This window comes from Macaca nemestrina, chromosome 19 (assembly GCF_043159975.1).
Source record: "Macaca nemestrina isolate mMacNem1 chromosome 19, mMacNem.hap1, whole genome shotgun sequence".
NCBI lineage: Eukaryota > Metazoa > Chordata > Mammalia > Primates > Cercopithecidae > Macaca > Macaca nemestrina.
In genome coordinates, this window is record NC_092143.1 from 1,315,232 (window position 1) to 1,341,761 (window position 26,530).

Sequence of the window (26,530 nt, forward strand, 5' to 3'; positions counted from 1 at the left end):
ATGTTACTAACTTTTCTCCTGAAAAACCTTTAACAGATTCAGGCAGAATTTCTAGAAATGAGTCATGATTCCCAGAGCATTTCCAGAAAGGGTCTACTGACAAAACACGAGGCCAGAGCACACAGCCGCAGTGAACTCAGACATGGCCTGTGGATGGGTGGCGCATTGGTCACCGGCTCAGGCAAAGTGAAACGCAAGCCTAGAGAAGGGCACTGGAAGCTTGCTCAGGGTGCGGCCCGGGAACAGAGAGTTCTGAGGGCGCGGGCGTGTCTTCCTTGCATGTGCCATGCCATGGCCATGCCTCTGTTATCTGTGTGGGCGCCTCTGCACATCCCCCATGAGGATTCTACTCTAGATGGAGAGTTCCCAAGAACAGGACCGTATGTATGTCTTTCCGATCTACCAACAGTCTCTTTGAAAGAACTTGTCTTACAGCAAAAAAAAAAAAAAAAAAAAAAAAAAAAAAAAAAAAAAAAAGCAATAGATAGTTAGCTTAAAATAAAACCTTTTTAATTTGCACAAATCATATATTGTATGTTCTCCCAGTCAGGTACACTACACACAAGTCCATTCTATGGATCGTTTATCAGCTGAGCAAAATGTGAGGGAAAATTATGTCAATAAGAATCAGTTCATTTTTTTGGCTGCATTCTGTATAGGATCTTGGAAACAGTGAGAACTAGCAACCCAAAAAGCTCTCACTGCACAAGTTAAGAGAATACAGCTCTTTTGAAGCATGTAGCTTCAATTTCGAGCTCTAGCAATCGCTGTGAACTGTTTCTCTTTGCTTGCTTTCAGTCCTGAAAGACCACAAGGCAGTCCAGTGAGTGGGGTTGGGGGATGAGAGGGAACTCCGCGCTGCAGGAAGGGAGGGAGTGACACAGCACAGTAACTAGGATTCCTCGGGACTCTGGATTTAGGCTAATTTAGATGCTGACTCTGCCACTTAGCGGCATAACCTTGGGCAAGCTGGGCTTTGGTTTTCTTATCTGTAAAATAGGGAATGTGGGATGTTTTCCTTACAGCCCCCAGGGGATGCAAAGAGGGAGCTCAAGGCACAGTGGCCACAGTTCCTGCTGGGCAGTACGCTCCCCAGGTGTGCTGCTACTGCTCTTATTACACACTTGGATTGGAATCCACTTTCTCTGTTTACTAAATGTGTGACTTGAGGAACAACCTTAAATTCTTTGTTAAACCTCGTTTTCTTCATCTGTAAGTGGTGGCACCCCCGGGGCAGAGGTACCAGGGTGAGAGGCCACTGCCTTCAGCACCACTAGGTTGGGGAACAGCACGTACTTAACTTACCTACTTATTTCTGATCTATGTGACATTAACAGAAGACTAAATCCTATCAGGTTGGTTATCTATCTGCCACCTCAATTTCTCCTGAATCTGGAATAACTTTTGAAAAGTAGTACATGAAGAAAACATGGTTGCAAAAAACCTGATTAAAAAAATAAAAAGTTTGAGAATTACAGAGCTAATAAATAACTTGGTTTATTCTGTAGAGCCTTTTGAAAAATCTGTAACTTCACCCAGTAGAAAGCTAGCCTTTTCCCACAACTCATATATCTAGTTTATATCTGGTTTTGATTAATACTTTCCACAAACTCTCATGAGATCTTTAGAACCTGCAATTATCAAGTAAAAATAAAACTTTGTCAAAAGTCCATTAAGTGCAGCCGCGAAGAAAACTCAACTAATTAAACAAATAAATTTAAATGTCTACTACATTTTGTGCTAAACTCTAAGGTTATGAAAACGAGCTAAGTATAAGATTTTACCTGCAAGAAACAGCTAATCTAGTAGGAGAAATAAGATGAACACCAGTGATCTATGTTATAAAACAGAATCATAAAATAGTAAGTTTTCTTTTCTAACCAGGCTTGTTTTAAATCACTTCCTGTGACCGACAGTCAGCACCACCACCGGTTAATAAACACTTCACGGCCTTTCACAACAGTGTAGGCACAACAGGAGCAACGACAAGGACTCCAAAGCCATGGGACTGGCAGTGCCCAGAGTGCGGGGTCCGTGACCAACACAGACAGGGTGCTGCACTCGGCAGGGTGGGGCAGCCTCTCCTGCACTCTGTCCTGTGCACACTGCCACAGGGCTCACTTGGCCACTTCACTGTGTAAGACTCCTAACTGAGGACACTTTAAACACAAAGTGTCAGTTTTATATGAAATAGCAACTGGATTCTAATGTAACAATTAATGAGACACTTGGCCTGCCACAAAAACTCTTCTCCGTGTTGCAATACAGCAACACAGACAGCAGCTCATTTTCAACAGAAACTCTTCAAAGACTGCACATTCCCAGCTCTGTATTCTCCAAAAAAGCACACTGCTCTCTAATTCACAACAGCAGATCCCCTTCTAGCCAAGTAAAATGTCCACAGCAACATCTCGGAGCTCCAGCACGAGGCTTTTTCATCTCTGGGTCAGCCACAAGACCAGTAACAGCGCCGCTCCCCGAGATCACAAACAGTCTGAAAGGGAGCAATACTCAACCGGTTCTGAAGTTCCCAACGCTGCTGCGGGGATGGGCTGTGCCTTCCCTTGAGAACGGGGCAGCTGAAGACCACAGCGGCTGATTTATCAGCTCTATTTAAAAAGCAGCACAACCAGGACAAATATCATGCAATTTCCGCTACTTCAACTACTACATAGTTTATGCTTGAATTATTGAGAAAAATAGGTTTTTGGATTAAAATGAAGAAAAATTAAGCCAGGGAAGTAGAGCATGTTTCAAAGCCCAGATCTTTTTGCTGTGACAAAGGCGGTCTAAGTTTCAGGCCTCACTGAGGATCAGATGAAGTCATTATTCATTCAGTCAGGGAAAAAAGACTCAATTACCTCAACCTAAAGATGCTATCAATGAATGCAAAGTGCATATTTTACTCTATTCATCCAAATCCCATTAAAAAGTGAAAGGAATGATTTAATCTGGCCTTCCAGAGTTGGTCTTTTTTTGTAATAAAATAAAGAATCACTGTCTTGCAAAATGCATAACCACCACCTCACACTTTCCCCTGCAACATAGCAGTGAGGAACTGTAAAAGCCAGGACAAAAACACTCAGAAATGAATACAAAGTTTCCTTTCAAAAAATGCCACGTATTGGGTGGAAACATTCAAAGCAGCCACTGCACACCGATATGCAGATCACTCAGAGCATTAGTACCTTTCTCATTGATGAAGACAGATGTGGTCAGATGCTTGACTAGTGAATGTAACCATTTTGAAGCCAAGTACATGTTGTCTTCTCCCAACCCCTTTTAACTTAAAGAAGAGCAATAAAACATTTAGTGGAATAAAATACAACTTTTCAAAAATGGGCTGTCCCTTGCAGGTGGCCTTTTCTGAACTGTGATTCTTGTTCCTGGAATATAACTTGTAACCAAACTACAGTAATTTTTTCAATTCTAACAAAACAGAAGAAAAGACACATTTCAACACTTGGGTTTTTTTAAAACCCACTTCAATTAATAATTTTTAATTTTCAATTTCTCTGAAATATGCTTTTCTTCAACTCATTTAAAATACAATCTGAACTCTTATAAGCTATTTAAAATAAAAACCAGTTAACTTATAAAGTTACAGATTCTATAAAGTAGGTGGGAACTTTAGTTTTGATGTGGATCTCTTCCTTCTTTAAAAAAACATCTTAAATACCTGGACAGACCAGATATCTTTTGCCATGACTGTAAATTTTTCACTCATAAAATATATTAATCACTTGGAAGTAATTATGACTGTTTAAGAAAAGGTAATGTAAATACACTCAGAAGTTATTTTCAACATTCATTGTCATCTCCTATATTAGGAGATGAAGCAAATTTTCTTCTACTTGTCATAATATTTGTTTTATCTGAAACAACTGTGATAACAAAATAAAATACACTACTGGAAATTTTAACCTCCAAGGGAAAATTTGTGCATAATGTCTAAGACAACCACAATGATTCTACAAAGGGGCTGTTCTAGGATAATGAACACAATAATTGCCTGTATAATCTAAAATGCTACTAATGGCAACGATCACAAATCCATTTAGCTCCTCTTTAATTTATGTACCAAGTTTAAAATAGCTAATGGTTCTCAGTAAAATAATGGTTTATACCAACAATGGTAAATACGGTATTCTCCAGCTTAATCAAGAAAAGATCAGCCTTTTTTTTTTTTTTTTTTCAAACGAATGCTCGGACGAGTGAGAATCGGACCTTATCTCCATGACACAGCAACACTTCAATCCATCTCAAAGTTAAAACTCACATCACACTACTAAGTTCCTAATCAATCAGCATACACGGCAAATTGGAGCAGGCGTCGAATGCTGTAAAATCTCAGGCCCTATCCATGATTCAACATAGTGCCTGCACAACACTTACTGCTGATGACGTCACCCCGTGTAAACGGGATGTTGGCATCCAAACACTCTTACCCATCTTTTAAAACTCGCGCAGACTTACTCCTTTCACAGAAGTAGTTTACAATAGTAAAATGCAAAACTTCAGAGCGCCAGTTTAAACTCTGGTAGAGCACTAGATTATTTTAGCTTGTCCTGTAGTTTCCCTGTGAATACAGGACAATCTGAAAAGCTCCGATTCTGACACCTAATTCATTCATGACTACTCTGCACAGGCAGAGAAGGACAGCTTTGTACACGGCTGACTATGTACGGAAAAACACAACTGTTAACGTTGCTTGTCTTTCATCAGCTGAACTATCTGTGGATCAGTTCTTCATTTAGAATTTGGACCCTGACTACAAAATTGATATAGGGCTATGCTTTAACCTAACTGAAATTCCTATAAGAAGCATATTCTTTTAAGTATCTTTGAAGTAAATAAGCCCTATATTTTCCACTGCTAGTAGAATCTTAAGAGACAAGAAAAATATAAGTAATTTTCAGATCTTCATTTGTGTTTCCACATTTCAAATAAATGAAACTCATGCACTAAATCTAAGTACTAAATTTTACAGCAACAACTTTTTCCATTACGAAGTTTAAATTAAAAGTATTACTTTTTAAAAAGTGATGCTACATAGTCTTTTTCCTTCTGAAGTTTATTATTTATTCTTTTTTGGATATGAACTACTAAGCCTTAAGTGTGTGTAGTACATGCAGACTGACCACACACTATAGATGTGTCTGAGCCATTATCGTTTATCACCTCAGTGATTGCAAAATAAGAAGGGTTTCTTTTAGCCATTATAGTCTGTTGGGTCAATAATCTGTGCTTTAAGAATTCCCTAAATAAGTATCAGCACAACAATTCTTAATGTTACAATTTACCACCTTAGTTCTTAAAAATCAAAACCTGTATTTATACAATAGACAATTTAAAGTCTATTCTGAAAGAATATTTCATAACCTACATGTTTACCTACCAAGAAATTTAACATTTTGCCTATTCTATACTCAGAATTTAAGGTTTTTCCCTTGCTTGCTATATAGTTATTATATAGAATGTTTTCCCTTGAACATTTAACATTAAAAGAGTACTATATTTTTTGTATAAACAAGAAAAGTATTAACACAAGAATCAGCTACTAAACAGGGAAGCAAAACCACTTTTGAAACCAACATACGACACACAATTAAGAGACAAGGGAGTTCAAAGTAAACCCTCACACCTAGTTTACACAAACTGAAGCTACCCAACTTTTGATGTTACAGGCAAGGCATATTGTCACTCTGTCAGCAGACCTATATAAACATGTTTTAATGACAAAATTATTACTAAAATTTGCAAGCATATTACCTGCTAAGTTTGAAGGGGGCTTCATGAGTACAGAATGAGGTTATCTTCTTAAACTGCTGGACTTCTAGATCACTTGAGAAGGTTCAATACTGGCTCTAGCATTTTCTAAGACACGTATCCACTCACCAGAATTTGTTATAATCATCCATAATGTCAGAAAGTAGCATCATCTCTGAACACATGTATACATATATACACATCTCATGTTTGCCCTTACAAAACTCATGCTTTCTACCTTCATACAGGACAACCGGATTCCATCTGTTAGTGTGTGACAGCCTTTACTGATACATTAGAACCTTCATCAAAATAAATCAATGTATGAAAAGTCAGCAAATGCAAAGCAACACAGTGGCTGAAAGGTAAGAAGTTAAAACTTTTATTTTTAGTAAGTATTATAAATTCATTTGTTATAAATTCTTTCAAATGTTCTCAACTTGTGATACATCAAAACCATATTTAAAACAAAAATAAGCATGTGAGAACGTGCAAAATGATCTAGAAACTATTTGGAAATTTAATTTTTGCTCTACGTATAGAAATTACATTAAAATCCAGCACTGAATATTAAGATAAGCCGATACCTTTTCTAATGTACATTATTCCTAATCGTATTTTACAATCACCACATTGTTTATCTGAAAATCAGGAGGCGGAGGAGGCTGAAGTGTAAGAGTCACTCTCATTCCAACACTACACTGCCGACCACCGCTGCCCTGCTCACATCTTTCTCAGGGTCTCACACCTCACGCAGGCGGCTGGGAGGGGACGCCAGCGAGCGCGGGGAGTGCGGGGCGCGGCCAGCAGGGGGAGCGCGAGGCCGGCGCGCGTCCTGATCTCCGCAGACCCGCTCTCCGGAAAGCGCCGGCCATTTCTAACCCCGCTCTCCCGAAGGCGCCGGCCATTTCTAACCCAGCCAGTCCAGCACAATACATACACTCACTCATTCATTCATTTCTGAAGAAAGCGTTACCCTGAATATATGTTTTGTCATGCAGAATGCAGGCCAGAGTCTACAGACTTGAACATCCTGGATTATGGGGGGTGGGAAGGGGCCCCAGAATAAAAATCTGGCATCTCATAAGAAGCCCTATTTCAAGACAGGACCTCGGAAATGCTGTGCACGGTCAGTAGGGTGGTGCCCTCCTAAGGCTTCTCGAAGATTCCGGGCTAGAAAGTAAGTTGATAACACTGTAACAACAGCTTCCTTAATGATTTCAAGATCCTGAATATATTTACCTTTTTTTTTGTCTTAATATAGGAAGGCATCAATTTTAAGTGGTTTTGCCAAGACCAGTAACCAATTTAAAATAATTCCATTAATAACGTAAGCTATCTACTAACACCAGAAACCTCAAAATGCAACATCATTCATAGAAGTGGCATTTGGTTTTCAGTCTAACACACAGTTTATTTGGGTAATTTTATATTTAACAAATATTTTACAAAGAGCATGAACCTATTCTCTAAGCCTTACTATCTAAACACACAATACCCAGGACTTTAGGGGGGGTCATAAAGCTCTCATTGTATTTTACAAACAAGCCAGCAAGCTCTGCAGGAACTCCAAGAAGAGCAGATCCCGCCAGTGGGGGGTGGGAGGTCACTGGACCTCAGGGTCCCCAGGAGCCCAGGAGTTCTGACTGCTTCATGCTTCTTTACAAGGCGCACACTCAAATACTTCTTGCCCCAAGGCATATAAAAAATAGAATCTATTCTAATAATAACTCTAAGTGGTACTGATACTGTAAAAGAAAGTCTCTTACTAGGAGACATAAAACTTTAAGAGACATAGTAAAGGGAAGACCATGGTTTTCTTTAAAATGATTTAAAATACAGGGCACTCATCTCTTTTCATTTTCTCAGTCTATTTCTAATAGTACACACTGAAGAGACTATGCTCTTCAGACATCTTTCTTCTGGGAGGTATCTGTCTTTTTATTTTACCCTGAATGTAGCAAGTCTTTATTTTAAATATCTCAGGGTAAGGTAGAAACATTCTTAAAATATACTTTCAAATATTCATTTAAGTATAATTTACAAAATATATTGCTGAACAAAAAACTTGTACAGTACTAAAATGTCATCAGATTCTATTAAAAACTCATGAAGAAAAGTACTAAGTATGTGGTCAGGGCTTCTAATGTCACAGTATTCTGAAATTCCCAAGCACAAGGTCTGTCTTTCCTTCAAAGAGCTTTGAACTCTTTTCAAGGAGCTTAAAAAAAAAAAAAAATTACTTGATGTGTTTCTAGCGTTCAGAATGTGAGATACTGAAGAAATTATTCTGATAAGTAGCTTCGAAATGTTGGGCCACAGATGGTGGAAAAATGCTGAGATTCAGAAGAGAAAAACAGATGGGACGCTTCCTTTTCACAAGCAAAGTGAGTCCTTGCAAATGCAGGTGTACAGGAGGGCGGGGGTGGCCCAGCAGAGAGGCACCAGCCTAGCCCTGCTTCCATGGAGCCTGCCTGGAACATGGCCGTGAAAACGGTTTTAAAGAAACTGCAGAGCGGAGGGTGGGGTGGAGGGAAGACCACTTTCCACCTGCTTATTTCTCTTAGGAAATTTTAGAAAAGAGAATGGTTAAAAGATTATTAATAAACAAGATCACTAACTTTATAATTAAAACTTTAATGTCCAACCTAGATTATCTTCATAAGAGGTAATGATACAGATTAGTTGCTACAGTAAAGTGAGAAATTTCTTCAGTAATTAATTTCAAAACGTTGGCATCTGAATTCTTTCTTTGGCATGCCAACAAGTATAACATATTTAATGGTCTGTGCGAGGGAATTTACCAAACGGTATCAGTGAAAAGCATTTTTATATAAGATTCCAGAAAGTCTGGTTTCATTAAGGGCTACCTGAAACACTAAACATACCATTTGAAGTTGCTAATTGTTCTTGTAACAGTATCTTAGGAACCACCACAAAATGACAACGATCAGGAAAATCCCTGATTTTTCATTGAGCAGCTGGACCACACTGCTCAACTGCGGTCCAGCTGACTTCAGCATGTTTCCACCACCTTGATAACCCACAAACAGCTGTATCAGAATCAGCACAGAAGAGATGTTACAGGACGTAGTCAAGGACACAAGGCTGTCATTGTCAAGTAACATGTCACTCTCTCCTTCTGTGTTTCTTGGCTTATTGTGTAAATACGTGGGGATTTATGAGCCACTGGAAGATCTCCATCCCATTTTCCAGGTATCTGGCACCTACCACTATGTAAAATTACTCAAGACTATTTTTAAATCAAGAGTCATTAGCTGTCTTGACAAGATATATGACTAAAATATTTGCTGATCAGAACCACAATCAGTATTCTATTTAATTCCCCTTGCAATTAAATGCATATCACCGATTTATAATTATATTAAAAATGAGGATATATAAAATATTGACCAGTGTCTAAAACACCTCAAAATTACTATCATCTTAAACAAAGTCACTAGATTCTGTACATTTTCTGTTCCGCCCACACATCTGCTTAACTAGCTATTAACCAGAAGTTAATAATAGGTAAATGTTTTAATTTTTAAGGCAGAATAGCAGAATTGCAGACATAGAATAGCAAAGAAAGAGAAAAAAGAATGAAGGATAGTTATAGCAGTCTAATAGCTAACTTTGAATTACATCGTTTTCAAAAATCCATGGTTCTTAGGATTTGTATTCTTTTGTAAGTAAAATGAACGTTAGCAGATTTGCCGAGAATTTTAAATGATAAAGGTATTATGGTTAAATAAACTTTTCATCTTGCATAATCACCCTTTTATTATTAAAACTGTCTATTTAAGAAGTTTATTACTGGTATCTTGGCAAAATGCAACATTATTTTAAACCATCTAAAAATTTTTTGTTGCTTTATGTCTTCAGAGACATTTTATGAGTCATTTCATACTTAATGGTTTGTAAGCAATCCCAAGAGTTGGGAATTGTGTGAAAAGTTGCTCAGATTGACAGATAAAGTGAAAAGGTCTGTATTAATTTCCAAATAAAGAAATGCATGGCGTGGTATCGCACGATGATTATACTCCAAAGTACCAATTAGAACGCATCAGAAAGTAGAGCAAGTTGACACTCTACAATAAAGCAAATAATTTCCAGTTGGAGGGGCAGAAAATGTTAATATGCAATGTTCAAGACTACAAGAATCTTTGTAAAAGGAAGTAGCTAATAAGGTTTAATGATGCATGTCAGGAAGCCACAGTATGTAGGGAAACACAGCTGGCTTCATTTTGTAAACTATTTGATATACACATCTTTCTCATTTGCGGTTATCAGCTGTGCAGTGCCATGGGGGACAGTTTAGACTTCAAATCAGGATATTCTTCTTGTTCTCTAAATTACACGTAAAATACATTAATATAATATGGTGCTATAGGCTAGTGCCCTGACTACGGCTTATCAGTTTACGAGAGAGGATTAAAGAAGTCTTCTGTAAAATGCTGTGGAAACAATCTTGCCAGCCTAAATAGGCTACTAAGAACAAGAATCACTAAAACAATCATAAAACAGACAAAACGCTTGGATTTAGCGAATTAATAACCCTCACAAAATGGTCACCATTTTTCATACCTCAGGCATTAAAATAAAAACTGGCTGAAAATGCTCCTGCGTGAAACCACAGGCCTACGGCAGTGCTCGCTCTCCTGCACACACAGGTGGGCGCAAGGAGGGGCCCACTCTAAAGGCAACAGCATCGCAGTGCTGAGGGACTCCAACGTGCAGGTGACAGCAATTAGCAGCAGATGACAGCAGCCCTTGAATCTGTACCAGATGGCAGCGAAGGGTCACTGGGAGCCATCAACCTTCCACAAGGAAGCCCTTGTGTTTGGCAACTATCAAACTCTAAAGCTCTTAGAAACAAACTAATTATTCAACCACCAGAAGACAACCGCTAGGTCACAACGCTAATATCAGAACACTGTTCAAGCACTTAGAGTGCACTTATTCTAAATGTAATTACACATATTAGCTGTTAAAAACAAGCATGCTGCATAATGACGAAAAGGTTGCCCTAAACTCAAAGAGCTAAAATTCTGGTAATTAGTGAATTGTCTTATGGCAAAATACAGTCAACAGGTTCTAACTTTGGATGAATGCTGCTTGTAGTTAAAGCTAGAAACAGCCACTTTCTAAGTGAGACTCTGTATGGAACCTAATCAGCACCCTGGCTGATGACTGAAGGCCAGAAGAACTACAGAGAAAGAACGACATCTCTCAAGACAGACGATAGAGAAGCTGTGGGTCGTCCCACTACAGGGGATCTAAGAAAAGCCTGAAAATCTCAGAGTCGTTTGTCAAGGCTTCCTGCTCAAATGTTAAGTATCACCCTAGGTAGCGAGGCCAGAACAGAGGACGGGCAGCAAGAGAATGGAAAGGCTGTGGATTCTCACACAGGACAAACCCATCTGTCCATGTTCTACACAGAGAAAAAAATGCAGTCAAAATGCTTGAGACAACAAAAAAATCAATGCGTAACTGATTTACCTTGACAAGACTAACTCCACACTAATAACTAATACATAAAACAGCTTACGTTTTGGTTTAAATGTATTAACAAATTATAATTGATTCATTTTTTTTCTCCTCATGACCACAAGCAGCTTTCAACCCAATAGCCCTTTACAATTAACAAGTGCTGCTGCTATTCAGCCTTCCTGACTCTGCCAGGTATTACTATGTCTATTCCACTTCTAAGGTTAGGTGCTTGGTCAAGAGCACACAGCTCATGGCAGATTGGAGACCGAGCAGCTCCCCGCCCCCAGCTTCAGCTCTGCATCCTTGGCCCGACACTGCCAAATGCCGAGGTTCCCAGGGCCCACTAGTATCCATTAGAGGTGACATTATTTTCCTTCTGATAATTGGATGTCTCTGGTTGAACTTTGTTTTTTGAGGTGGAGTTTCACTCTTGTTGCCCAGGCTGGAGTGCCATGGCACAATCTTGGCTTCACTGCAACCTCTACCTCCCAGGTTCAAGTAATTCTCCTGCCTCAGCCTCCCCAGTAGCCGGGATTTACAGGCATGCACCACCACACCCAGCTAATTTTGTATTTTTAGTAGAGATGGGGTTTCTCCATGTTGGTCAAACTGGTCTTGAGCTCCCGCCGTCAGGTGATCCACCTGCCTCAGCCTCCCAAAGTGCTGGCATTACAGGCGTGAGCCTCTGTGCCCGGCCAGATCTTTCCATTCACTACTCAAACTTCCATTAGGCTCATGAAATATAAACAGGTTGAATTTTCTTTATCAAAATGTTTTTCTTTTACTATTTTTATTTGGATGTGGTAAACTCATTAAATAAAACAAGCTGAATTTTCTTTATTAAAATGTTTTTCTTTTACCATTTTTATTTGGATGTAGTAAAACTTCCTGCTCCACTGGTACCAATTACTATCCTTTGAGAAAAGGAGGACAGACTACATGAAATAATTAAATGTTGTAACCCAAATGACCTACCAAGGCAGCAGGCACTTAACAGAGGGGAATATTGAGCCCAGCAAAGTCACTGAGGGCAGTTGCCCTCGCCTTACTCCGCCGGCTTCTACTGGAGCTTTCTAGCTGGAGGGCTCTCCTCCTGTGCTGCCAAAATGGGCTCCGCTGAGAACACTCAGGAAGGTTCCAGAGAGCGCAGGCAGGCTTGGGTCTCAAGCTCTAGGAAGAGACCACGGGTGTGGGACCCCTGAGGCTTGGTGCTCTGCTGGTCACTGTTGATGGGGATGCAGGCAGAGTGAGTCTGCCCTCAGGAACCACATTCTCCCAGCTACATTCAGATGCCTCTTCGTTAATGCCTCAGTGTAATAGTTAACCGATGATCAACTGCCCTCACAAAACAATGCTCTCAAGAAAACAGCAAGGTGAGAAAACACATTCCTCCTGAAGAATTATCATGTAACTTACATGAAAAAAATTTACATGAGAAAAGAAACTGCAATCAAGTGCCTGAAATAAGCCCTGGTCCTCAGCTACCTCTTGCACAATGATGCATGCAGGGAAGCTGATTTTTCTTCCATTTCTTTTTACAAGCAGCATGGCACAATGCTAGACAATAGTGGCACAATGACTCCACGCTGAAGGAAATCATCCTCTGAAGACGATTTTAAGTGCCGTGACACCATCGTCCTACGTCCCTATCCCTGCCACAGGAGACTTGGCTGGTGGTGCTCATACCACAACCCACTCTGGGGCTTGGTTTTATGAGGATGGTTTGTGTACATCCATGGGTGGGCTCACAGTGTCTGCAAGAAACACAATAATTTAATTTGGTTTGTTGTAAATTCCCAACCTCTCTGTTTTGGTTTCAAGATGCAGCACTTGTCATGAATTGTGGAGTGGTGGAAATAAGAGGGCTGAAGGGGCACACACGGTGGTCCACAGTCCACAGTCCGCCCCAGGCACCTTCCTGCATGCTTTCTGCAGTTCTTTCACACTGTCCCACCTTGGATCTGGGCACATCTGTTCTCTGCCTGAAATGCCACCTTCCCTTCCCAGCTGACCCTGCTGTTTTGATGACTGGGGGTTGGGCCCAGTGGCTGGAGGCCTGAGCCTGCCTATCTGAGGCATGAAGCAGAGAAACACTAACTGCTAATTTCAATGCCAGTTGTGACCTTCTTCTCGTTCTTACTGACATGATAAAAATACACCTATTTCTCCTTTGACCTGACTTGGTTACTTCTGATTCTCCCACTTAATCTGAAATCTGAGCAGTGCTTCCGTGTCATTGCCTGGGTGACCCCTGCAGATCTTTCCCGCTTTGGAAATCTATTAGCGGCTCCTCCGTGATCACCACAGATCACCACCCCAACAGCAAGAGGAGGAGGAAAATCATCCTCACTGCCTGTCCATACCTTGAGTTGGGGTAGAGACAGGAAGTGTGAAATCCAGGGCCCAGGGACGGGCCGGGGCACCACAGGCTGTGCCCACAGCTGCCGACACAGCAGAGCCCACCGGGGCGAATCGAGGAGAGATCAGAATGGGGCGGGAGCAGGGTCTGAATCACACTGACCACCTTAAGAGCAACCACCCTCCCAAGACCAGGGAGTGCACAGAGCGGGCACAGAAAGGGAGGAGCAACCTGGTCCTCAGAGTCCAGCTATAGCCCGGCCAGAACAGCAGCCGCCCACGCTGCTCCCAGGCAGGGGCCGGGCACATGCTCCCCGAGGTGTTCCTGGCCTGCACCAGAGACATGATGACCACAATCACCACCCTGCATAATCACCGGAACTGACCTCCCCACAGCCTTGAGATGACAGCAGCATTCAGACAACAGCAGCCACAAGATTATTGTAGAATTAGTTGCCCATGTTCTCATTAAAAAAAAAAAAAAATCAGTTATCCAGTCAGGGTAAATTTCAACATGATAGTGCTCAACATCTGATTAGGATCTGTAATTAAAACGCAGAGTATATGAACTCAACATTTTTACTGTAGGCAACCAATTTGGAAATAAAATGCTTTTCTACTATTTAAAAATAAAAATACATCACCAAAAAAATTTTTAATTTTGAAATAGTAGCAAACAGAATATAAAAATTTTTTAAAGATAATAATTGAAATAATATCCAAAAATGTCAAAGTCAGGCACAGTGGCTCACGCCTGTAATTGCAATACTTTGGGAGGCCATGGCTGGAGGATCACTTGAGGCCAGGACTTTTGAGACCAGCCTAGGGAATACAGGAGGCCCAGTCTCTACAAAAAATAAAATATTAGCCAGGTATGATGGCATGTGCCTGTAGTCCCAGTTACTCAGGAGGCTGAGGTGTGAGGATGACTTTGGCCCAGGAGGTCGAGGCTGCAGTGGGCAGTGATCATGCCACTGAAATCCAGCCCAGGTGACACAGTAAGAACTTGTCTCAAAAAAAAAAAAAAAAAAAAAAAAAAAAAAGTCAAATACTTAGAAATAAATCCAACAAAAGGTATACCAACCTCTACAGAGAACAATCATAAGACATTATTGAAAAATAAAGGGATACACAATATTTGTTGATTAAAAGACTTAATATTATAAAAATAATCTCTGAAGATCTATAGACATTTAAATGCAATCCTTAACTCCCTACAGCAATTAAAAATTATTAGCAAAGAAAGGGATCAGCAGACCAATCACAGGAAAGGGCCAAGATGTGCGTGCACCCACTGTGGGTGGACACTGACCCACACAGGGGAAGGGGCAGATTTTCGACAGTCACTTCTGGGTCAACTGGAAATCCACATGGGGGAAAAACAGAAACTGGGTCAGTACTTCTTCTTATACACAAAACCGAATTCTAGATGTTTGGAAATGTAACAGAAAGGAAACAATAAAACTTCAGAAGACAGTATGAAAGAGTATCTCCGTGACCTACGGTGGAGAAAGAGTTCTTAAACCATAAAAAAAAAAAAAAAAGTTGATAAACAATGTTACAACTGAGAATTGCTACTAATCAAAACACCATGAAGAAAGCCAGAAGGCAAGCAACAGAGTGGGAGAAACAACTCGGATATACAAAGAGCTCCTACAAAACAGCAAGAAAAAGACTAACAATTCAATGGGAAAATGAGCTATGAGCTAAGACTTTTATAGGAAATTCCCAAACCAAGACACCCCGACAGCCATGCCAATAAATACATGAATAAACCTCATAACTCATCTGAAAAATGAAAACTAAAAACCCAATGAGATATCACTACATCTCCACTAGAATGCTAAAATTAAAATAACACAAGATAGACAATACAAGTGTGGACAAGATTATAGGGAAACTTGAGTTCTCTTGCTTGACTGGGAAGAGTAAAAATCAGTACAATTATTATGTGAAATGAATACAGACACGCTATACGACCCAGGAATGCCACTCCCTAGGCACACACCTTACAGAAGGCATGCAGATTGCACCAAGAGATCTGTCTACACTATTTAGAGCAGAGGAATTCCTAACAGCAAAAAGCCCAAAGAACCCAGAGATCAAGGATGTAGAAATCGGTGGCTGCAAACAATTATGGCTTCCTGATACAACAGAAGATATAAACATGTGCTGTGACACACAGCAACGGGAAACTTCACACATGCCTATGACTACACAAAAGGAGCCCAACACAAATGAATACATATGGTTTAATTCCATTTTTGTAAACTTTAAGAACAGACCAAAATAACTGGCCCGTTAGGTAAGAGGATGGTGGTCACCTTGGTGAGAAAGGGACACTCCTGGGAAGGCGGGAGAATTCTGCTTCTTGACAAGTGTGACACACCATGAGTGGGTGCTCATTTTATGCTATTTAACTGAGCAGTGCAAGTTTTAAAACGTGTGCACTTTTGTTTACCGCTGTTGTCAATAATTTAAAAAACAAAAACCAAAAAAAGTGTCACAGAAAACAAGTATTATAATTGTTATTATGCAAAATTCAAATACTGACCAAAAGCTTCACAGCTGAACGGGAGTCTAGTTTATATTGCTCTATGGCTTAAGATAAAAAGTGTTAGTAATATGATATGTGGAGGAAGGTTATTTTACAGGAGAATTAAATTGGAGTAAAACTGGACTTAATGTCTTATAAGCTGCAAAATAAAGAGCATTTCTGAAACTTCAGAAAATGAGAGACTGATGAAGTTATATACAATAAGGCCAGGCACAGTGGCTCACACCTGTAATCCATCCTAGCACTCTGGGAAGCTGAGGCGGGCGGATCATCTGAGGTTAGGAGTTCGAGACTAGCCCGACCAATATGGTGAAACCCCGTCTCTACTAAAAATACAAAAATTAGCCAGGCATGGTCCCGGGCACCTGTAGTCCCAGCTACTTGGGAGGCTGAGACAGGAGAATTGCTTGAACCCAGGAGGTGGAGGTTGCAGTGAGCCGAGACTGCACCACTGAACTCCAGCCTAGGTGACAGAGCGAGACTCCATCTCAAAAAATAAATACATAATATACAATATAAGCTTATAATACAAACATTTTAATAAAAGCTGAACCAAGGAAATCTTATACATAAAGCTGAACATGACAATAAACCAAATACCGTCCATTGATTATATTCCTAAGCTGCACAAACCCACGGTTGAAACTGCAGCCACAGCAGCCGCCCACAGCAGCACGCCCACAGCAAGCACGTCCACAGCAGCACGTCCACAGCAGCCGCCCACAGCAGCACGCCCACAGCAAGCACGTCCACAGCAGCACGTCCACAGCAGCCGCCCACAGCAGCACGTCCACAGCAGCACGTCCACAGCAGCCGCTCACAGCAGCACGCCCACAGCAAGCACGTCCACAGCAGCACGTCCACAGCAGCCGCCCACAGCAGCACGTCCACAGCAGCACGCCCACAGCAAGCACGCCCACAGCAGCACGTCCACAGCAAGCACGCCCACAGCAGCCGCCCACAGCAGCAGGTGCACAGCAGCCGCCCACAGCAAGCACATCCACAGCAGCCGCCCACAGCAGCCGCCCACAGCAAGCACGTCCACAGCAGCCGCCCACAGCAAGCACGCCCATAGCAGCCGCCCACAGCAAGCACGTCCACAGCAGCCGTCCACAGCAGCACGCGCACAGCAGCCGCCCACAGCAAGCACGCCCACAGCGGCGAAGCCAGCCGTGGACATCCCTGCAGAACACGCAGGAAGAAGTCCCGAGGAGCAGAGGCAGCAATCTACCTTCAACACGGCAGACAGATGAATACAAAGAAAAGGTGGCGGCACCTGCACAGGTGTAAATGCGTGTGCAGAAGCACACACTGACACACACCTCACTGCTGGAGGAACTCAGAATGGAAAAAGGTCAAGGGCGAGAAGACTTTCACATTCTAAATTTGAATGTGTTAAATTCAGAAGTTATTCCTTTCATGAAGTTAAAACACCCATGTTTACCTTTAATTTGTGGATTCTGAAGGCCTCTAGCTTCGTCTAAATAAACCATCCTCTGTATTCCCCCAGTCTAATCGGAACCTTCCCTACTCCCTCCCTCCCACTCTTCCTCTAATCCTGTTCCAAGACTGATTATATCCACTCCTGTTTTCACCAGCACTTACCTGTAGTTGACCCTTGAACAACAAGGGTTTGAACTGCAAGAGCACGGAGGCAGCAAGACCAACCCCTCTTCCTCCTCCTCAGCCTACTCAATTTGAAGACGATGAGGATGAAGACCTTTATGATGATCACGTCCACTGAATGAAGTGTGAATATATCTTTCCCTCTTATGATTTTCATAATAGCATTCTTTTCTGTAGCTTATTGTAAGAATACAGTATCTATTTTACATACAAAACATGGGTGAACTGACAGTCTGTGTTACTGGTAAGGCTTGCAGTCAACAGTAGGTGAGTAGTTAAATTTGGGGAGAGTCAAAACTTATGCGTGGATTTCTGACTGCACAGGGGTCAGCACTTCTAATCCCTGTGCTGCTCATGGGTCACTGTATTTCCTTGTACCCTCTTCCTCCTGCTCATCGACAGCTGTAGCGACACACCTAAGCCCCTCTCCTGGGGGTGGCCTCATGCACGGGGTCTGGATAATTCACTGTGACAGGAAGTGTCTTGCACGTGCCTTTCCCAGGCCAATGCTTTTATTTTCTCTGGCTCTTTGCCTTCAGTGTTGTTGTAGTTTGAATATTGTACGCCAGGGTGTACATTTTATGGCATTTAACCAGCTTGGTGTCCTCTGAGCTTCGTGGATTTATGGTCTAGTGTCTTGGAAAGATCTCAGACCTATTATTTCAAATATTTCTTCTGCTGTATTCTTTCTTCTTCTCCAGGTATCCCCATTACACATATTCGTATCTTTTTTCTTGAGACAACACCTCTGTTGCCCAGGTGGAGTGCAGTGGCGTGATCTCAGCTCACTGAAACCTCTGCCTTCCAGATTCAAGTGATTCTCCTGCTTCAGCCTCCAGAGTAGCTGGAATTACAGGTGTGCGCTACCTCGCCTGGCTAATTTTTGCATTTTTAGTAGAGATGGGGTTTCACCATGCTGCCCAGGCTGGTCTTAATCTCATGGGCTCAAGCAATCCTCCAGCCTTGAACTCCCAAAGTGGTGAGATTATAGGCGTGAGCCACAATGCCCGGCCACATATTTGTATCTTCTGAAATTGTCCCACAGTTCTGGATGTTTTGTTCTTTTTATTTTTCCACTTTGACTCTTCTTACTTCTTAGCTTGGGAACTTTTCACTGGCCTGTCTTCAGGCTCACTGATTCACTCCTTGGCCACATCTGTCTACAAATAAGCCCTTCAAGGACACTCTTCATTTCTGTTACAATCATTTTGGTTTCTCGCAATGCCTTTGATTCTTTGGGTTTCCATCTCTGATTACAGTATCTCTCTGTTTTCCCGAATTGTCTACTTCTTCTATTCCAACCCTTAACATGTGTATCACAGTTCTTTTAGATTTCCTAGCTGGTAATTCCAAAATCTGCGTCATACCTGAGTCTGGCTATGATGCTTGCTTTGTTTCTTCAGACTGTTTATTTCCCACCTTTTAGCATATCTTGGAATGTCTGTTGAAAGCTGGACATGGTGTATGAGATAATAGGAGCTGAAGTAAACAAGCCTTTAGTGTGGGGCTTTGTGTTCATCTTGCCAGAAGCCAGCCTGTGTTCAGTGTCTGCTGTAGCTGTAGGTGTTAGGGGCTGCCAATTCCTCTCAGGTCCTTGGTTTTGCCTGTGCCCTTGACTTGGGCTTTCCTCAGAGATTCTGCACCTTGCTACTCTTTCACCGAGAACTCATGTTCATCACACTGAGCCCTGCTGGTGTGCCGGCAAGGTGTGGGGAAGGAGGAGCATGCTACAATGTTAAGAGTAAATCTCAGTTTTTTTAAATACTTTTTCAAATGCTTTTATTCTTTGGTTTTGCATTTCATACCAGAAAGCTAGCTTTCCCTGATATATGGTTACATAAGGGTAGTAATCAGTGATCAGTACACATAAAAATTATTTTAAAATTTAGCTCATTATATCCAAATTGTGCTTTCCTACACTGACATTGGCCTATGCTTAGTGCAGCTTTGGGATCATTTAGACCTAGATTCAAATCTCAGCTTTGTCACTTATTGGCCATATGTAAGTTGTTCAAACTTCCTAAGCCTCAGTTTCATTTCTTTCTTTTTTCAAAATGGAGTGATAATATCTATCTTATGAAATTGTTGATTAAGGATTAAGTGAGCGAACACAAAAGTGCCTAGCAGTGAGAAATTTTTCTTTTATTCCCAAAAGTTAACAAATTAAACAGTGCACTAAAAAACCGACAATTGGGTTTTTGTTTTAGCACATATGAAGAACTAGTAACAGAAAAAAGATCAGTTTGTTCTCTTAAGTTCCATCCTATTCCATTTGCACATAAAAGAATGGAAACAGCCCACCCATTGCTTTGGCTTGATATGTGGCTCTTTTATTTATATTTTTTGCACGTTGTTGGCACTTAATAGTTTTCATACATGGGTTATTAGTCAAATCTTTTTTGTAAGTATACAATTTTAAACTATTTTATTAGTGCTTAACTTATTTCCATTTAATCTCGCACTAGTAACTAAATTTATAAAATATTTAATGAAAAGGCAATAATGATACTTTGTCATCAGAAAGATGCAGGTTTGAATCCCAATACTGGATGTGATCTTGGGCTAGCTGCATAATCTCTAAGCCTAAATTTCCTCGGCAATTAAATGATGATAATAATTATTTAGCATGGTACATGGAACAAAAACACTCAAAAAAAAAAAAGGTGTATGTCATCATCATCATTAAGTGATAATAATATATTTAACCCTACATGGATTATATATGGGTTAACCTTATATGGGTTAAACCTGTAACCCATAAAGGTTACTCTTGGTGATTTCTAATTCTTTTATTATTATTATACTTTAAGTTCTATGGTACATGTGCACAACGTGCAGGTTTGTTACATATGTATACATGTGCTACGTTGGTGTGCTGCACCCATTAACTCGTCATTTACATTAGGTATGTCTCCTAATGCTATTATCTCCTAATGCTCCCCACCCCCCCCCCCCCCAACAATAGGACACGGTGTGTGATGTTCCCCTTCCTGTGTCCAAGTGATCTCATTGTTCAACTCCCACCTATGAGTGAGAACATGCGGTGTTTGGTTTTCTGTTCTTGTGATAGTTTGCTGAGAATCATGGTTTCCAGCTGCATCCATGTTCCTACAAAGGACACGAACTCATCCTTTTTTATGGCTGCATAGTATTCCACGGTATATATGTGCCACATTTTCTTAATCCTGTCTGTCACTGATGGATATTTGGGTTGATTCCAAGTCTTTGCTATTGTGAATAGTGCTGCAATAAACATACGTGTGCATGTGTCTTTATAGCAGCATGATTTATAATCCTTTGGGTATATACCCAGTAATGGGATGGCTGGGTCATATGGTACTTCTAGTTCTAGATCCTTGAGGAATCGCCACACTGTTTTCCACAATGGTTGAACTAGTTTACAGTCCCACCAACAGTGTAAAAGTGTTTCTATTTCTCCACATCCTCTCCAGCACCTGTCGTTTCCTGATTTTTTAATGACTGCCATTCTAACTGGTGTGAGATGGTATCTCATTGTGGTTTTGATTTGCATTTCTCTGATGGCGAGTGATGATGAGCATTTTTTCATGTGTCTGTTGGCTGTATGAATGTCTTCTTTTGAGAATTGTCTGTTCATATCCTTTGCCCACTTTTTGATGGGGTTGTTTTTTTCTTGTACATTTGACTGAGTTCTTTGTAGGTTCTGGATATTATCCCTTTGTCAGATAAGTAGGTTGCAAAAATTTTCTCCCATTCTGTAGGTTGCCTGTTCACTCTGATGGTAGTTTCTTTTGCTGTGCAGAAGCTCTTTAGTTTAATTAAATCCCATTTGTCAATTTTGGCTTTTGCTGCCATTGCTTTTGGTGTTTTAGACATGAAGTCCTTGCCCATGCCTATGTCCTGAATGGTATTACCTAGGTTTTCTTCTAGGGTTTTTATGGTTTTAGGTCTAACATTTAAGTCTCTAATCCATCTTGAATTAATTTTCGTATAAGGAGTAAGGAAAGGATCCAGTTTCAGCTTTCTACTTAGGACTAGCCACTTTTCCCAGCACCATTTATTAAATAGGGAATCCTTTCCCCATTTCTTGTTTTTGTCAGGCTTGTCAAAGATCAGAAATCTGTTTTTTAATGGGTCTGTGCCCCTGCACTCTACCCTTCACAAGTGTTTCTCGGCTCCCCCCACGATATCCCACACCATTAGCTGAGACAGGAAGACTAGAAGGCGCTGGAGTGAAAGAATTCCTTCCCCCAGGTGGGACAGACCTGGTAAGGTCTTCTCCCCTGAGCAACGACCCTCTTTACAGGGGACACACTACTCGTTCTTCCAGACCCAGGACGGGGGCTTTCTGGGAGCTTCCCTTTGAACTGGTAAGATTCCTGCATGTAAAGTTCACCAGAGTGTCCCCCCGAAGCCCCAAAAATGCAGCCCCCAAGTGTCTCCCTACGACGCTAGACGACATCCGCTCTTCACCACCAAGCTGCTTTGCATTCCACTGGCCTGATTCGCTCCAGTCTGCACCCCTCTTAGGGAAACATAAACTTCTGATACTCTCTGGCGTGGGGGGAGCGGGGAGTGCGGGGGGAGCGGGGAGTGCGGGGGGAGCGGGGAGTGCGGGGGGAGCGGGGGGAGCGGGGAGTGCGGGGGGAGCGGGGAGTGCGGGGGGAGCGGGGAGTGCGGGGGGAGCGGGGAGTGCGGGGGGAGCGGGGAGTGCGGGGGGAGCGGGGAGTGCGGGGGCTGCCTCAAGCCCTCTAAGACTGCAGATACCATGCAGCAACCTAGGTCTGCGGCTCACCTCTCCAACTGCCCATCTCCCAGAGTCATCTTGTTTCCACACCTCACTCGGGCATCCTGTGAAGAGAGGCAAGAGCCCCACACCCACATCAACCTTTCTTGCTCCTCCAATTCCTCTTCCTCTCTTTCCCAACACAGGCTATGATGGGAAGTCTACAAAGAGGAGTTAGGACTGTGCTCGCTCTTTCTTTCCTACTGTTTAGACTTTAAGCTCTATCTTGATTCCTTTAAGATGTGGCCTCCTGAATCTAAACAGTACACTTTCAAACCAAAATGCTCACTTGTGGTCAGGAGCAGTGGCTCACGCCTGTAATCCCAGGACTTTGCGGGGTCAAGGTAGGCTGATCGCTTGAGGTCAGGAGTTTGAGACCAGCCTGGCCAACATGGCAAAACCCCATCTCTGATAAAAATACAAAAATTTAGCCTGGTGTGGTGGCACACGCCTGTAGTCCCAGCTACTAGGGAAGCTGAGGCAGGAGAATCGCTTGAACCCGGGAGGCGGAGGTTGCAGCAAACTGAGATCACGCCACTGCACTCCGGCCCAGGTGACAGAGTGAGACTCCATCTCAGAAAAAAAAAAAAGAAAGACTCACTTTAAAAATATTTCAATAGGTTTCTGGGGAATAAGTGGTGTTTGGTTACATTAGTAAGTTCTTTAATGGTGCTGTCTGAGATTTCGGTGCACCCATCACCAGAGTAGTGTACACTGTATCCAATGTGTAGTCTTTTATCCTTCACCTCCCTCCCACCCTTTCCCCCAAGTCCCCAAAGTACACTGTATCATTCTTATGCCTTTGCATATTCATAGCTTAGTTCCTGCTTATGGGTGAGAACATATGATGTTTGCTTTTCTATTCTTGAGTTACTTCACTTAGAATAATGGTCTCCAATTCCATCCAGGTTGTTGCAAATGCCATTATTTTGCTCCTTTTTATGGCTGAGCAGTATTCCATGGTGTGTGTGTGTGTGTGTATATATATATATATTTGCTTTATCCACTCATTGATTGATGGGCATTTGAGCTGGTTTCATATTTCTGCAGTTGTGAATTGTGCTGCTATAAACATGTGTGTGCAAGTGTCTTTTTTGTACAATGACTTATTTTCCTCTGGGTAGATACCCAGTAGTGGTATTGTTGGATCAAATGGTAGATCTACTTTTAGTTCTTTAAGGAATCTCCACGCTGTTTTCCATAGTGGCTGTACTAGCTTCCATTCCCACCAGCAGTGTAGAAGTGTTCCCTGTTCACCACGTCCACGCCAGCATCTGCTGGTTTTGATGATGGCCACTCTTGCAGGAGTAAGGTGGTGCTGCCCTGTGGCTTTGATTTGCATTTCCCTGATCATTCTCGATGCTGAGCATTGTTTCATACATTCACTGGCCATCTGTGGATCTTCTTTTGAGAACTGCCCATTCATGTCCTTAGCCCACTTTTTCATGGGATTGTTTGGTTTTTTTCTTGATGACTTGTGTTCCTTGTAGATTCTGAACATTAGTCCTTTGTCAGATGTATAGGTTGTGAAGATTTTCTCCCACTCTGTGGGCTGTCTGTTTACTCTGCTGATTATTTCTTTTGCTGTGCAGAAGCTTTTTAGTTTATGTCACATCTGTTTATCTTTGTCTTTGTTGCATTTGCTTTTGGGTTCTTGGTCATGAAGTCTTTGCCTAAGCCAATGTCTAGAAGGTATCTTCCAATGTTACTTTCTAGAATTTTTATGGCTTCAGGTCTTAGATTTAAGTCTTCGATCCATCTTAAGTTGATTTTTGTATAAAGTGAGAGATGAGGCTTCTACATGTGGCTTGCCAATTATCCCAGCACCATTTGTTGAATAGGGTGTCCTCTACCCACTTTTATGTTTTTGTTTGCTTTGTCGGGTATCAGTTGATGTAAGTATTTGGCTTTATTTCTGGGTTCTCTATTCTGTTCCATTGGTCTATATGCCTGTTTTTATCCAGTACCATGCAATTTGTTCTTTTTGCTTAGTCTTGCTTTGGCTATGCGAGCTCTTTTTTGGTTCCATATGAATTTTAGGATTGTTTTTTCCAGTTCTGTGAAGAATAATGGTGGTATTTTGATGAGAATTGCACTGAATTTGTAGATTACTTTTGCAGCATGGTCATCTTCATAATATTGATTCTACCCATCCATGAGCATGGGATGTGTTTCTATTTGTTTGTGTCATCTATGATTTCTTTCAGCAGTGTTTTGTAGTTTTCCTTGTAGAGGTCTCTCACCTCCTTGGTTAAGTATATTCCTAAGTATTACTTTTTTTTTTTTTTTTTGCAGCTTTTATAAAAGGGGTTGAGTTTGTGATTTGATTCTCAGCTTGGTCACTGTTTGGTGTATAGCAGGCCTACTGATTTGTGTACATTAATTTTGTATCCTGAAACTTTGCTGAATTCATTTACTAGTTGTAGGAGCTTTTTGGATGAGTCTTCAGGGTTTTCTAGTCATAAGATCATGTCATCAGCAAACAGTGACAGTTTGACTTCCTCTTTAACAATCTGGATGTGCTTTATTTCCTTCTCTTGTCTGATTGCTGTGGTTAGGACTTCCAGCCAAGGAAACTTCCACTTTATTATAGAAAACTAATATTATGATATTAATAGTAACTTTTTTAATATTCTTTGAACTACTTACATCATTTTAAGTGGGAAAATAATTAAACTACACTTTATTCAGTCTTAGCACTTACACAAAGATCTTTCCTGATATATCTATAAATTTCATTTTATAAAAAGTAGATTCAGATATTGAGTTCCTTTTTTCCTTTAATGCACTAAACTCAATTTTAAGACAAAAACAGGACATGTAGTTACAACCTAGCATGTCAAACATCCTTAAAATGATTCAAAGTGTATATTAAATGAAATTATGCAAATACAAGTAACAGATACTTTCAAATGTCCAAGAATTCATTTAATTTTGTTTCAGCTTATTAGCATCCATAAATTATCTTTAAAATTGTTATGATTTTTTTTATCCAGAAAGCTAACGTTTAAGAATGTAATTTGAAAGAGAAATGATTACTGATTAAAGAATGCAAGGAAACTTGCCAATCTGGTTTTCTTCTTGCATCTAGAAACATGCAGCAGTAACCTGACAGGTCTGTGAAGACGGCAGTGTGCCCGTGCCGCCGGTAACACACCCATCTGCCTCTCTCCAAAGGACCGGGAAACAAACGCCTCGTCTGAGACTGAAATGAAGCCTGAGAAGCAGTCATTTTTCTTTATATTGTTTGGAATTAAAAACACATTAAATTGATCCATTATGAAAATTCTGCTCTCTATACTGTGTGTTTCAGACCATGTCTGTGTCTTAAGGCTATGAAACAATTTTTGTAATTGTAATAACAAACAAATTATTGACTTTAACTTAAGAAAACTGTTGCCTGAATGACTGAATATTCAACCAAAACAGATCCCTCCCTCAATTGTATCATACACAAGCTGTTCATTTCCACAGGTTAATGAACCTTATGTGGTACTGTTATATTTGGTTTGCTTTCTATTTCTGATTTTACATCTTTATTTTGTAGGGGTAGGAGAGTGCCCATGGTTCAGTTTTAGTAATTACATAATTCTATGTAACATGCTAGTGTGAGTTATCGACAGTACTGTACTGAAAAAAAACATTATATTTCACATCAGCACCAACAGTAATATCAAGAGAAATCTGGTTATACAACTTAGAAGTCATAAGTGTGAATTGTAGCCGAGCTGCTACCTTTTTTTTTTTTTTTTTTTTTTTTTTGAGACAGGGTCTTGTACCGTCACCCAGGCTGGAGTGTAGTGGCACGATCTCAGCTCACTACAACCTCAACCTCCGGTTGAAGATCAAATGACCCTCCCACCTCAGCCTCCCAGGTAGTTTGTACCACAGGTGTGCCCTACCACGCCCACCTAATTTTTTTTTTTTTTTAGTAGAGACAGGGTTTCACCATGTTGCCCATG

General features: G+C 41.1%; 1 protein-coding gene and 1 long non-coding RNA gene across 14 annotated transcripts in view; one reads left to right on the plus strand and one right to left on the minus strand.

Moving 5' to 3' along the window:
* The window catches only part of LOC105489277 (ATPase phospholipid transporting 9B (putative)), a 289,967-nt gene that overhangs the window by 116,504 nt on the left and 146,933 nt on the right, over positions 1-26,530 (minus strand). The window lies entirely within an intron of this gene.
* Positions 6,661-25,854, plus strand: LOC139360123 (uncharacterized). The gene is made up of 2 exons (XR_011617255.1): positions 6,661-6,949; positions 25,660-25,854. It is a non-coding gene; the product is annotated as an uncharacterized lncRNA (long non-coding RNA).